Raw genomic sequence first — 15,873 nt, forward strand, 5'->3', positions numbered from 1 at the left:
CCTCCCATAGAAGCCTCCCCCTTCTCCCCCCCAAGAAGAGGAGTGGCCACCCATCCTGTCTCAGATATGATCTCCTGTGTGGCACTCCCAGTCTTTACGCTCAGTTGAACTGCTGTTCAATGTCAGGTTGCCCGTAATCACTAGCTCCATCAGGTTAGTAATAAACCTCTGAACAGGTCTGTTCTGCAGTTAATCCCTTGATTTTCCTTGGTCCATGGCTTGCTTCTAAAACCAACTCTTCCGATGTCCAACAGACTCCGCTAGGACAGGAAACACATCTGGAGAGAACAGCATAGAGCCTGCTACGTAAAAGGTGCTCAGTAAATGTCTGTTGGTTGAGTAAATAATCATAATTTTGTGAATCCACAATGATTTTTTTTTTTTTTTGAGGCAGTTGTCCCCAAATGAGACTCTTTGGGCTGGACCAGTATAAGGCCACATAAAATTTCCCTCTTCTCACAAAAAAATGAGAAAATGTAGGGCAAATTTGACAAACCTCCCAGAGCCTTGATTTGCTCATCCACAGAATGGAGATGTGGCTTTTGATGGACAGGTGGATGCACAAATAGGTATGCACACACATTTCATGTAGCTGGCATTATTATTTAAAAGTTAGCTTAAATCTTAACTGCTTTATCTAAAGTAGGTCCCTTGGCCTCAGCCCTGCATGAGTTCCCTTCATAGCACTTTTCACAATCTACAGTGAATTGCTTTATTGTGTTTTGTGTTGTCTGCCCCACTAGATTATAGGTAGGAAGTATAGTTACTTGTTACCATGTATTCCCGACGTGGCAACAGTGAAGAGTATAGAGTTGATATATTATTGTTTAATTATTAATACTTATATTACTTTTATGGACAGCGGGGAAGTTATTGGAAAGGAGGAAAAAGAAAACCTCTGAGCAACAAGGCCCTCTTTGCTTGGTTAGTGGGGAGGGTGACTTGGATTCACAAAGGTCAAGCTGCGGTGTGGGGGTGCTGGGCAAGAGACTCTTACCTTCCAGCGAGAGACGGCATGTGTTTCAATGCTTGTTAATTTATGATCAGCTTCCTAGTTTCAGAAGATAAAGTTGGACGCCTCTTGTGTAATTTCAATTTATTTTAGTAATGAACTCAGTTGGCATTTTCCCTCTGGAATGATGTTATTAAAACAAACTTGACAGAGACTCGCTTGTAGGTACAACTGCAAAGGAATGAAATGAACTTCGATGTACAATATGAGTCCCAATATTGGTTCAGCCACCATGTGCTATCTAGAATGAGTGAGAGCAATGGGAATCTCGTTAATCCTCACAATTTAGCACCAGCCTCTGGGAGAGGAGAAGATCATGTCTGATCGTCCTGTCCTGATAGCCTTGTAAATGTGCAGGAGAGGGAAATTGATGGGGGAGCCAGAATATTTATCCCAACTCCTTTGTCATTTGTGGATAGATCTAAGACAGAAGACTATTGAAAAAGGTTTATAGGAGTAAAGTGAGGTCATGGTCAGAAGGCTCAGCTAGGCAGAGAGAATTGTTATTACTCAGGCCTTCATCTTCCATTTATTGAGCATCTGTGTGCTAGGCTCTATTCCAGGCATTGGGGATTGAGTGGGGCAGAGGCCAGAGTCCTTGTCCTCAAGGAACTTACTTTCTGGTAGGAAGAGAAAGACAGTAACCAACTGAGCAAGTTAATTACTTCTGCAAAGAAGATGGAACAGGGCAATGTTATAGGGAGCTACTCTGATGGGGGTGGGTGGTGGGGACTGTTTTAGGCTGGTGGTCAGGAAAGACGTCTCTGAAAATTGGAAATGGGAGTGAAAAGTGCTGTCTGGGTGGAGGTAGCTGCACAGAAATGGATGTTCATAGCCTCTCAAGCCGAGAACCAGAAGAGGGAAGCCCTGCTCCTGAAATGAGCTCAACATTAGGAAACAACCAAAAAGACGCTTCATTCCCTTCCAAACAGGAAAATACAAATAATTAACATTTCCACATTCTTTATTACTTACCAGCGATGCTCATTATGCACGAGCAGTGTGACCTTGGACAAGTTATCAATCACTCTAATTTGACAGCTATAACACAGCAGTAACAAGGACTACACACCTCACAGCCTTGTGATGAGAATTACACATAATAGCAATACATGCTAATAACTATCAATACTTATTATATATAGGGTGCCTTGCTAAGTGCTGCATATCTAATATCTTATTTAACCTTCTTGATAACCTTCTTAATAAGGCAAGAAACATTATAATCCCCATTTTGCAGATAAGATCACTGAGTGCAGAGAGGGCAAGTAGGTTGCTCAGGGTCACCCAGAGTTGGGATTTGAATCCAGATGCCTTTCTTCCAAAGCCCTCATCCTTACCCCACATCTTCCAGAGGCACAAGCCCTAGAACAGTGCCCCAGCAGGTGCCTTGGCCCAGTCCCTGTGTGTGGTAGCTCTCCAGGCTTCTGGGTCTGCCATTACCATGCACATTGTCTTTCTTCCACTTCCTACCAACTGTGGGTGATCTTAGACTCTGTATTTTAGAATGTGACATTTGGAAATCAATGATTTGCTGTAGAGCTGGAGCTAGAAGCCAGATCTTCTGATCCCCAATCCTTAAGTCTTTTCCCTACACTGTGACTCTCTGGAGTTTTTGCGTATTAGAAGTAAGCATATTTTGAAAGGAACCCTCAGAAATACACACTGAATTTCCTTCAGTAGATCCAGCTGTGTGCAAAACAATAGGTTCAATTTTCTTCCTTAATACCATTTCTATTAACATCTAAAACCTTCCTCCATATTCATTGTTCCTATTTTGAGTGGAAAAATTGTCAGAACATTTCAGTATTCATCTTGAAATCCACCAGGATTCTGAATTGACACCTCCTCAGCCACCTGTGGCCCCAGCTCACTCTCTGCTTGTGTTGCTCCTCCTTGTGTCCGTTCCAGGAATTTCCAGGAGACTTCTCAGGTAAAAAACTTAGTTGCTAGTGAGTGAGTTTTTGTTTGTTTTTTTGACCATGGTCATTCCTACCTTCTTGGATTTCTTGAGCTAAACTTTAAAGTTGAAAAACTTAAAAAAACAGCAACCCTTTTCTTGGATAAGATTGTTAGAATATAGAGTCAACTCTGAGACTGGAGGAAAACACATCTGAGCTCACTGCCTTGAAAGCAATTACAGTTACACATGGGAGGAAGAGGACGGGACAGAAGACACATACAGCAGCAAGAGCAACCTCACCGTTGTCATCGAGGAGGCTGGAGCTCCCTGTGATCTTCCTCTGGGCTTGGAGCAGATTTATAACTTCAGTCCAGACTTTTTCTTTGGACTTGAGACTCTGGGCAGAGACCCATGTTTGCACACAGTTTGCTCCCTGAGTTTGGACTCAGTCAGACTGAACTCAGCTCCAGTCACACATGCTCCTTGGCCTTTCGTTGTTGAAACCAGGCAGCCCAGGAAAGTCTCTGAACTTTCATAAAATTTTCATAGGGGAGAGGTACTTACAGACAACATCTGAGACCTCTGGCTTCATGTAATGCTCTGCTTGATCTGAATTTGTGGCTCTTTTGGCAATTTAAGAGCAATTTTTGTGAAATTTCCCAGAACGTTTTGTTTCCTCAGGCAAAAAATGGCTTTCCCTGCATGAGCAACAGTTGAGTGTCAATTGTGGCCTCTGACAAATCACTAAATCTAGGTAGGAGGCCAGATTCTTCGTGTTCACTGTGTGCATCATTCTCTTCCTTCCCCTCACTACCAGAGAGAGAGAGTTATAGGATGTTCATTTCTGAAGGAGACTTTAGAGTTTGTTTAGTCAACTGATGATTTTAGAGATGAGGAAACAGAGGCCCAGAAAATTATACCACATGTCAAATACAAGGCTATATTCATCTATTGCTTGTATAAGTTTTTATATAGGTTTTTTTAGTTGGTATACATTTTGAAAAAATAATTAAATATATGCGCAGAAAATATAGCACTCTTGTTGCATTTTCCCACTAACCTGGACAAGCTGCTGGTAGAGAGGCTTGACCAGCAGGCCATTAAAGTCTCTGACCAGCTGATTGTTCTTGCCCCCTTGACCTGATCTGCACCTCCCCAGACCCACAAACTTTCTCACACTAGACTGTGAGCTCCTTGGGAGCAGAGCCATACTTGTTTGTGTCACAGCTGTAGCCCTACCTTCGAGCAAAGTGCTTAGGAATTAGGAGGTGCAAAGTACATATTTGTTTATTTGTAGCAGCTCTTTCCTGTCCTCTGGAGTCATTCAGCCAATTTCTAGTTCGTTGTGGGACGCAGCCTCAGTTCTCTTTCTTCCCTGCAGGTGGCAGTATTCAACGGCTTGAACTAGCCTTGCTGCTTTCTGAAGCAGTGATTCTCAACCCATCAGACACTTTGCAGGGTTTTAGTAGCAGCAATTTCATAACACCTCTTTATTATTCTGGAATAATAGATTAAATAGTTCACCTACAAATATAACTTCAAAAACCATACAACATCCTTGCTCTAATATAAAGAGAAATAAAGGGCAAGTCATTGATAATAAAACACGTATTTTAATAGCAAATGCTTGGGTGTGATTTCCCTAGAAGATACCATGAACTAGTCAGATGCTGTGCCTATGTCTAGGACCCCTGTGAACACGACAGCTACAGGTGCTGTCTGATGCAGCAGCAGCATTTTAGCCGTGAAGTAATTGTCCAGAATGGTAGACAATTCTTGGTAGAGTTCTGAATAAATACAAGTATAAACTCCCTTAATTTATATGCATTTTCAGTCCCCCCCAATGTATTGTATACTGAAGAAAAGTGCCTTACTTGCACCAATAAAACAACCAAACAACCACCAACTAACAAACAGGTTCTAGCTAGATAATTACAAACATGTGTTTTACCTGTGGGAGAATCAGAGGTGTGGGATAATTTCTTGTTGTGCTGTACTGTCCTTTATGTTGCAGGATGTCCACATCCCTGGTGTCTCACCATTGATGTCTGTGGTGTTCATTCATTGTGAGAACAGTACTGAAAAATAAGTGTTTCCACACATGGCCACAATGCCCTGTAGGGGGCGCTACCGACACCAATAAGAACTTTTGCACTAGCTGTTCTAATACTGAGCCTTGAAATTTGGCTAGTGCAACTTAAGAACTAAACTTTTGATTTAATTTACATATGCATTTTAAACTGATGCTCAATTCAGTTACTGGAAAACTTTTAAGTATGATTGGAACAACTTGGGTATGTGAATCTACTTTGTCAATGATAAAATTCATGAAATCTGAATGCAGATAAAATATTTCTAGTAGAAAGTTTAGTGACCTAACTGAAATGCTCTAAGTATAAAAGATAAATAGGAGTTTGAAGATTGAGTAGGCAAAAAGGAATACAGAATATCATATGAATACTATTGTTATGTTGGGTTACATGTTGAAATGATAAAGGTTTGGCTAGATTGAATTAAATATTATTAAAATGAATTTCACTTGATTCTTTTTGCTTTTTTAATGTTGTTTCTGGAAATTTAAAAATATATATGTGGGTTTTTTTTTCTACTGGAGAGTGCTGGAGTAGAGAAAACTCAGGACCAAAGTTTCATGGCCTCTGGGACCTCTTCTTTCTTTCTGTCAGAAGTGAGAGGAGTTAGAAAAATTAGTTTTTTATTCTCTAGCCAGCACACCAGGGGCTGCAGGGACAGGGTCTTTGCGATGGTAGAATTATCCCAAGTGATTATTATTTAATGGAGTCCCAGATTTTGGCCTGTGGTACCTGGCACGGTTGATGTTTTTCCACTACCCTTACCCTCTGCTGGGTCCTCTGGGAACCTTCCCTTTACATTCTGACGTGGGAGATTTGGCCTGTGATACAAAGACTTGTGCCAGCTCAGCTCGGAGGCAATGAGGAAAAGGCATTTCAAAGTACAAGGAAGATGGCTTATCTCTCCATTCCAGTGATTTACAGATAATGCAGGTGGTTAAATTTCAAAGCTATCTGTGGGGTCTCCTCTGAGGCATAGCGTAGAGAACCAACCTCACTGGTAGCTAAGTTACAACCTAGCCATGGAGAAGCCTCACATATCCAGAGTCTGTTATGGGATCTAGATTATGAATAGATGGATTAAAAGCATTTTCTGTCCCACTTTTAAGGAATTGGCTATTATTCCCAAGTAGTCAAATTGATGATGTGAGTGAAGCATTATTAATGGTGAGAAGCATGAATTTTGGGCTCAGACCTGGGCAAGGAAAACGACTGACATTTCATGGCTGCAGGGCCCTGGGCAGATAACTTAACCTCTCTGAGCTTCAGTTTCCAGTCTTCCTATCTGTAAAATACCTTTCTCCTATATAGCAAATGCTCAATAGCAGCAGCTGTTTTTCACTATGAAGCAGGTGGGAGTGGGAGGTGGGGAGAACTTTTAAGCAGGTAAGCATCTTAGGACAGCATCGCCAAGACTATGTTTCTCAGAACCCTGATTCTATGAAATAGAATTCCAACAATAAAAACATTTTTTTGTAAGTCACCTCTACTCCTTTTTGGAAATGGTGTATCCCCAAGTCAAGATTGACAAAGTACATTAGCATACTTAACATTCTGGGAAGTCTTGCAACAAAGAAATCAGTTTAACTTAGCTTAACCCAACTTTTCCCAAACTTATTAGGATTTTTTTTCAAGAAATAACTATTAGCTGTGTGGTTCATACTTTGGGAAATGATGGCACAAGAAAAAATGTCCTACCTTCTAGTCAGAGCTCCTTGATCCCACACTTTGAATGGACTGACTTGTCATCACATTGTCATGTGACCTGGGGGGGAGACAAGTTGGACAAGCCACCAGACTGTCCCATATCACCGAGATCCATAACGAAAAACCCACTCCTGAAGGAGCTTAAGCAACCTTGGGGAAAAAATGGTGACATGGGATATGACAGTCTCTTAAACCATTGGCTTGTAAATTTCTATTTTGATTGGTGGTGGAATAGGTGGGGGCATGGTAAATTTAGATTTTGTTTTTCATGTTTTTTTATAAAGTCCCATGAACTCTCACAACCCTCTACAAATGATCAATAATTAAAATAATTTTTCTGCCATAACAATATTTCAAAAGGAAATGCCAGACTGGGGTTTAAATGCACACACAAACACACACACACACACACGTGCACTCTCTCTGTACAGTAATGTATGAGTAGATTAAAAGGATATGTTTAATTTATAAGCCTTACTCTGATTAGAAATGATAGATGTGGAAAGATCGCTAAAGGATAATGTTCATACTCAATTTGCAATAATTGCACTTTTTTTTTTCCATCAAGACACATATCTAATATAACCTCCCAAATCCCAAAGTACACATAAAAAGAAAGTCCAGTAAATGACCTCAGAAGGGATAGGATACAAATTTTACTTCTAAGAAGATTCAGAATACACTAGGGTGAGAGTCAAAATGTAGAGAAGCAAATCTAGATATCTGTGAATATTTTTGTAATGCATTATTTGCTTCCAATTTTTATTACAAACATTTCAAATGTTAAAAAAGGGGAAGAATAGTATAATAAACAACCATCAAGAATTGTTAACATTTTCCCATTTTTACTTCGTATATATGCATACATAATTTTTTCATAGTACATTGCAGGCATCATGACACCTCACCTTAAATATTTCAGTGTGTAGTTCTTATAGAAAGGACATTATCTCATATAATCACATAGCATTATTTTGCCTAAGAAAATTAACAATAATTCTCTAGTTGCATCTGATACTCTAGAGTCAATTTTTCTAGGAACCAATCAAGGTTCATATATTATATTTGGTTATAACTTTAGAGCTAGAATGTTCCTCTCGTCTCAACATTTTCTCCCAGGATATTGACTTTTGGTGAGACCAGTTGTCTTGTAGGATGTCTACATAATGGCTTTGTTCATCCATTTGATTGTTTCCTCTTGGGGTTATTTAGCTCATTCTTCTAGCTCCCTGTGCTTTCTGTAAAGTAAAAGTTAGATCTAATGTCTTAATTAGATGAATATTAAACATTTTTGGCCAGAACACCTACAAATAATTTATTATTTATTCCTGTTTACCTCCTGTCCCAGTTTAATTGTAACAGTGCCTTCCATCATCAAAAATGTTCCTGGTCAGACACCTCATCTGTAAACGAAGCATCACACAGAATGTCAGTTTGTCCATCATCAGGGAGACTAAGTCTAATCACTGGGCTAGATTTCCATGAGATGAGAGCTTAAAAAAAAAAAAAAGATCTAGAGACATTGAAGCATGCAACAGACTGATGTATCTCAGAGGGAAGGCGGGGGGATGAGAAGAGATTAACCAATGAATTTATATGCATACTAGTGGCCCGGTGCACAAAATTTGTGCACGGGGCGGGGGGGAGGGTGTCCCTCAGCCCGGCCTGCACCCTCAGGGGATAACCGGTAGTCGGACATCCCTCTCACAATCCAGAACTGCTGGCTCCTAACTGCTCCCCTGCTGACTTGATTGCCCCTAACCACCTATGCCTTGGCCCCGCACCTAGGACCCAGGATTCCCTCCTCCAGCTAACCACAGGCACCCGGGATCCGGGATTCTCTCCCTCTGGTCAGCCATAGGTGCCTGGCCAGCTGCAGCTGCAGGGGATGGTTGACAGGTGGCTTTGCCTGGGCTGCAGCCGCAAGTGCTAGTGCCCGGGACTGTGGGGTGGGCGGCTTCTCCATCTTCCAGGCTGTAGCCAGCCTCAGGCGCTGGCACCCGGTTTCTCTATCTCCCCCAGGACATGGGGCAGGTGGACGTGAGGCTTCTGTAGCTAGCTACGGCCTGGGGTCACGGGGCAGGTGGCTTCTTTGTCTCCTGGGCCGCAGCCAGCCTCAGGCACTGGGGCTCGGTTTCTCCATCTCCCCCAGGACATGGGGTGGGAGGATGTGGGGCAGGCGGCTTCTACAGCTGGCTGCGGCCTGGGATAACGGGGCAGGCGGCTTCTTTGTCTCCCTGGCTGCAGCCAGCCTCAGGCGCTGGTGCCCGACTTTTCCGACTCCCACAGGCCTGGAGTGGCTGGGGGGCGGGGCCACCGCCATCTTTGTCAGGTTAATTTGCATACTCCTGAATGGCTGGTGGGCATAGTGGAGGTACGGTCAATTTGCATCTTTCTCTTTTATTAGTGTAGATATGCATAGCCCATGGACAGACAATGGTGTGGGGAAGGCCTGGGGAAGGACGAGAAAAGGGTAGAGGCGGCTAATGGGGGACAGGGAGGAGACATCTGTAATACTTGCAACAATAAAGATAAAAATTTTTAAAAGTTATGAGCCCCAAAATGAGCTTATAAATTGAGTGATTTTGTTTATGTAAGTCAGGCATGTCAAACTCAAAGGCTAACACGGGCCAAATAAACAAGGTTTAAGTTTATGTGGGCCGCAAAAGGAAAGCTTCAATTTTCATAGAAACATAGGTTTATTTTGATGGAGACATGCTGAATACAAAGGGCTGAAATAAATGAGTAATAGTTAACATATAATAATAAAACATTTTAATAAAAATTAATATTTTTTGAACATTAATTTACCAGACACTGAATAACTGCACAAATTAATAAGCATAACGCAAATAAACCTATTTTTCTTGTTCTCCAAAAGTGAAATATTTCGTGTTGCTCACGCCACACAAGTCAGTACAAGACTAATGACATGGCAATCAGCTGCTAAAATATTCGCTGCTAGTATTAGTGGAGAGAAATGGTGCACCTGCATGTAAGGCGCGTAAGGGAAATGAATGCAACACGATTATAGTAATCGGTCATTAGCGAATGTTGCAGTTCGTTATTTTAATAATTATGTATAACAGGATATTGTAAAAATTAAGTGATGAAATTTTTATTAAAACGTTTCTTATATACTGTTATATTGGCTGGGCTGCAAAAATATTCATTGTGGACTACATGCGACCGGCAGGCCGCGAGTTTGACATGCTTGTGTAAGTAATTTCTACTTTCAATGACCCATCAAAATTTTCTGCAATTGGGCACAGTCCTGAGTAAGTGATTCTACTTTAAGTTTGATTTAAGTCAAAGTCCCTTCTTTCTGTATTGAAATGGACTGAAAAAAATATTTTTAATAAAAAGTATGATTTCTTATTATTTGAACTCAACCAGAGGAAAAATGATAGAAGTTTGAAGATTTAATTTTCTCCAGCAAATTGCATAAATTCATCTGTACTTTAAAATGTTAGGCACAGTTTACTTTAAAAATATTGTGTTTTCTAATATTAAGATCAATATTAGCTAATTTTCAGACATTTAGAAATATATATAAAAGTATGAAAAAACCCACTAATCACCTACTTAGAATCATTGTTAACATTTTAATGTATTTAAATTTGAGTCTTTTTCTCCTATACAATTTTACAAACTGAATTCTAAATCACAGGACCAAAAAATTATGTTATACCTTTCCCCACGTATTTGTATATAAATACTTTTGCATATTATTTCAAACTCTTTGTGAATCTTTAAAAAATGACCATGGAATATTTTACATTGTAAATTTCCAGCTGTTGAACATTGAAGTTTTTTTTCAGTGTTTTTGCTATATGAATAATATTCTGGAGAACATATTTATCAATATAAATATATTTCTCCATTTAAATTTATTTCCTTGGGAGTGCTCCTAACCACTTCTGGTTTGGCACTGCCCGATTTGATCAATTTTTGGTCAAATAAACTCTTAAAGTATTTAACATTCCTTCTTCTGTCTTTTAACAGTTCTGGTGTTAGTAGAGGGCACTGCACTGCAGGAGGCCCCCAACAGCCCCAGGAGCAATTAGCCACCAGATGTAGGTGCCATTGAGCTCCTGAGTCGGTGTTCTCTTGCTGCTACTGGCGGTTGTGTGTAAGCCCCTTAGACCCTGGATCCTACTCTGCAGCTTTTGAGTTATGAGCTTTTAGACTTTCTTTGAGCATTCCTTTTTGTCAGAGTTTGATTGGATCCGACTTAGAAACCGAACTGGGTCCAGGTTGGACTGGTTCCAACTTAAACTGGACGGGTCTAGTGTGAGGCCTCAGTGTTTGGTGGCTAGTGTGAGACCACCTAGGCCACCCCACTCTCTCCAGAGTCAGCAGACGTTTTCCTGGGAAAACTGGCAGAAGCCAGCAAAGGTCAAGAATTCTCACCCAAGTCAGCTCGCCCAGATCTCCATCGGTGGTGCTTGGGTGAGAGAGGAAGGGGAAATCTCACGTCTCTTCCTTTCCAAATTCCGATTGGCAGGAAAAACATTAGTTATCGATCCTCTCTCCCAGGGACAGCTGTTGTCTTCTTGTCTATCTCGTTTTGTGACCTGAGTACTTTGCCTGGCAACCATCAGGTTGGGTGCCCCCCAAATACTGCTGGACAGAAATGTGGGTTGCACTCCATTTTAGTCTTGGGTCCTACTGACTATTGCAGCTCTCAGAGGAATTGTCCAAGTCTTTCCTTCTTTCTTGTGCTTATCTTTGGGAGTAGCTCTGGATCCTCTTTGGAGATGCCTTTTGTGTTTATGGGGTTGTTCAATACTGCAAGGAATGTTTACTGTTTGTCCCAGTGAAACCTGACAAGATATTGGAAAAGATTTTTTTTTTTTCAAGTAGCTCTATGGTCAGATGTTGGTCAAATTGGATGCTGATATTCAGAGCCTGATAGGAGCTTCTTTTTAAAACCTTCTCCCTTAAGCTAAAATAATACTGATACCTAGAGGGAAAGAAAAACATTCTGAAGCCATTATGGAAGGTTTTACTAAAACATTCCAAGGAAACACAGCTGTAAATCTAGATCATAGGAATCTTTTTTACAAATTAAATTTATTAGGCTGACATTGGTTAATAACACAGAATAAGTTTAAAGTGTATAGTTCTATAACATATCACCTGTCTATTGCATTGTGTGCTCACCACCCATAGTCTAGTCTCCCTCCAGCACCATATCTTTGACCCTCTTTTGATTTCCATTAGTTGGAGACCGCCCTGGTATAAAGAAGCAAACTGAGGACAATTGTAGTTGGATGGCTGGGTCAGCCTCTTGATATCATTCAGGCTGCAACCCAATTCTTCAAGGAATTAAAAACAATTACACTTGGCTTACAAATAGAGTCTTTATAAAAACAGAAATTTGGCTCTAGAAAGAATCCAGAGCTCACCTATTCTTTCTAGTAATCCCCAAATCTCCTCTGTTCATCTCAAAGGCTAGCAAATACTGTAGACCTGGATTTCGGGTTGCTGGTGGGGAGCCCTTCTTGGAGAGATTATATACTTTCTCTGTGCCTTTGAGATGCAAATGTTCTACCTGGTCTTCTCTAGGAACACAGAGCCATTTCTTGAAATGCAAACTTCAGGGATATAGTTCTGATCACAAAAAGAAAACAATAAGAAGCTATTTGAAAATTAGGTGAATGAAAAATCTTAAAAGTTTTTTTCCACAAATGTTGCTTGAAGTTTAAGCTGTCTTAACTTGTTCTATATGCCAGAAACACAATTGGGATAAAACTGTTGTTTTATAAATGAGTTCTGCGTTATCACACCTGTCTTTTTGCTAAAGTGTAAAAACAAAAGCTGTAAGATCTCTGCTCCTGTGTGTATGTTTATGGATGTCTGTGTACGTATTTTATAGATGTGTGATATTTTCTACCTCCAGGTGGTATTGCCAAAATTAATTTGTAAAGAACTCTATTTAATTGGCTTCAAGACAAACAAGCAATATATATAAATCAAATATACTCTTAGAAATATGCAAACTAACCCAACTGTTTTTCAAGTGCATGTGATCTAGGATAAATCATCCTATATAATGAAAGCCTAATATGCTAAGTGTCTGGTCGTCCGATTGGCCATTCAACCAGTCAAAGCATAATATGCTAATGATATGCTAAGGCCGCTCAACCACTCTCTAAGATATGCACTGACCACCAGGGGCAGACAGTCGGCTGGTGGATCAGTTGATATGACATGCACTGACCACCAGGGGGCAGATGCTCCAACCAGTAGGTTAGCTTGCTGCTGGGGTCCGGCCAATCAGGACTGAGCGAGATGGGCCAGACACACCCTGGAGCCCTCCCTCGGTCCCTGCCCAGCTGGCCAACCTCCCACATCCCTCCCCAGCCCCAATTGTGCACTAGTGGGGTCCCTCGGCCTGGCCTGCACCCACTTGCAATTTGGGACCCCTCAGGGGATGTCAGAGAGTCAGTTTCGGCCCGATTCCGCAGGCCAGGCCAAGGGACCCCACTGGTGCACGAATTTGTGCACTGGACATCTAGTTGGTAAATAAAAGTTAGTTTAAGCTTGTTGGTTTAATTAAAACAGGCATGTCATTAGAATTAATACCATTAAATGTAATATTTTTATTCTACTCAGGTTTATTAAAAGTCAAATAAGTTCATGATATCTCTGTTATTGAATTTGTCAGCAAGTAAATAAATAAATAACTTAAAATGATGGTTAGCTTTTTAATGTTTCACAAATTTTCATGAGTAATCTAAACAGAATTGTTAAGAACAAGGAGCCCTAGCTGGGTTTGCTCGGTGGATAGAGCATCGCCCTGCGGACCAAAGGTTCCCAGGTTCTATTCAGGTCAAGGGCACATACCTTGGTTGCAGGCTCCTTCCTCCTCAGTCCAGGCCCTGGTTGGGGCTCGTGCAGGAGGCAACTAATTAATTTGTTTCTCTCACATCAATGCTTCTCTCTGTCTTTCCCTCTCTCTTCCACTTTCCCTAAAAATCAATGGAAAAATATCCTTGGGTGAGGATTAATAAAACAAACAAACAAATAAAAAACAAGGAAATTAAATGAATGCAAGTAAGATAAAAGTTTATAAATGGACAGGGTTGACTCCGTGTCAGGCACTTTTTTTTTTACATTTTTTGATTATTTGCTACGAACTGGTGTGGTTCCTGGGGGGCCCTGGCTAAGGAGTATCCTTAAGTCTCTTGGCATTCTCTCCCTAATAGTTATTGTAGTCTCCCTAGTATGCTGTATTTGCTCAGAGGTCTCAAGTGCATTTCTTGCAACCATCAGCAGTACATCAGGTGGTCTCACTGCACTTGGAGAAACAGAAATAACTTTAACAATGAGTTAAACAGCAAGAACAATTTTTCCACGGATCTGACATCATACTCTGTGCATTTCCCAATGAGACAAGAACACTTTCACTCTGATGGTGACTGAGAGTGGCACTAATACCAAATTTTTGGACCATCTCTCATGTAGGAGAGGATGACCAAAAAAGGGGGGAGGGTTATTAAGTTAATTAAACAAGGAGGCCATTAAACTGAAGTGGCTCTAATACCATGGTGATCTACCAAAATCTTAAAGTTTTGATTTTGGCAAACCCAAATCTAGGTCTGTAGGTACCTCATGGTTACAAAATCAAAATACTAAGAATAACCCATCACAAACAACCAACTAGGCTTTAAACTGTAGCCAATCGGTAATTTCCTTACTTTGCATTCCTTTTTCTCTGTAAAAGTCTCTCTCTCAGCTCCTGCTGACAGAGCACTCCTAACCACCTCTGGTTTGGTGCTGCCCAATTTGAATTGATTTTTGCTCAAACTTATAAAATGGAAAAAGAAAAATCTCCTTAAGAGAAATTATTGGGTTGAAAGGGATGGATTTTTTTTCATTTATTTTTTCCTTGATTATCAAAGTAAGATAAGCTTATCATAGACAATTAAAAATATAATGAAACTGGGAAAGAAACAATTCAGTACCTTTTGTAACTGGACAACCAAGGGGTCCGGGCTGCCTGTCACTACTTCAGCCAGTTAAGGAGAGAAAGGATTGAATATTTAAGCGTTTATTCCAATAATGCTGGCAGTGTGGGAGAGCAGCAGGTCATCCATAATAATCTGCTCTGCCTCTCCCTATAAGCCAGCTGCTTATATTGGGTAGAAGGCAAAGATTACATGGGAAAGTAGGAATTACAGGCACGGGGAAGCAGGCACGGGATAAGCATTACAGGTTACAAGTCACGTGGGCTGTCAGGGTCGCAGAGAGCGGCTCCTGGGACCAGATTACAAGCAATAGAGGCTGGGGGTTGTAAAGGGCGGGTGCTTCCGGGACTAGATTGTCTCAGCCACGAGGTTGTAACTCTCTCCATAATGATATGCAGTTCTCGGGTCAGGAGGCTGGGCTGCATTCCGACGTTGGCTCCCATGTCCCAGGGCGTACAACTCCCAGTCAGTTAGAATGTGCTTTCTCTAATGAGAACAGAACCATCACAGTTATTAACAAAGCATGATTAATATTATAATTGTAGCTGGTCCCCAATATTCTCTTTCTGCCCCTAACACTTTCACCCATTGCAATCAATGTTAATGTTTTGACATTATTTCTTCCGATTTATGCAGTTTTTTCTGTCTTTGTAAGGTTCAAGAAATAAACATTTTTAAGGCTTTTCATCGTGCTACCAGAATTGCTTTCAATTTAGCAATTATATCCTCCTTTTGGAACTATTCTGAAAACACTAACATCTAAAAATTATCAAGAAGTATGATTCTTTCAGAACTTCTCGTGATTTTGGTCTGGCTCACTCAGAGTCTGTTGTAAACATAAAACTATAGAACAAGGCCTAAAAAAACTATAGAACAGCCCTAGCAGGTTTGGCTCAGTGGATAGAGCGTCAGCCTGCGGATTAAAGGGTCCCAGGTTCGATTCCGGTCAAGGGCATGTACCTTGGTTGCGGGCACATCCCCAGTAGGGGGTGTGCAGGAGGCAGCTGATTGATGTTTCTCTCTCATCGATGTTTCTAGCTCTCTATCCCTCTCCCTTCCTCTCTGTAGAAAAATCAATAAAATATATTTAAAAACAAACAAACAAATAAAACCTATAGAACAAATGTTACTTGGAAATCTCATTTCCAGCTTTTGCTTTCTTCAGATAATGAAATGATTCTTTTT

The 15,873-nt window shown here is 40.8% G+C and overlaps 1 protein-coding gene across 3 annotated transcripts in view; it reads left to right on the plus strand.

The window, feature by feature from the left end:
* GRXCR2 (glutaredoxin and cysteine rich domain containing 2) overlaps nucleotides 1-15,873 on the plus strand; it is a 160,415-nt gene that overhangs the window by 129,112 nt on the left and 15,430 nt on the right. The gene's annotated exons all lie outside the window — the stretch shown is intronic.

The sequence above is a fragment of the Plecotus auritus genome, assembly GCF_963455305.1.
Source record: "Plecotus auritus genome assembly, chromosome: 6".
Taxonomy (NCBI): Eukaryota; Metazoa; Chordata; class Mammalia; order Chiroptera; family Vespertilionidae; genus Plecotus; species Plecotus auritus.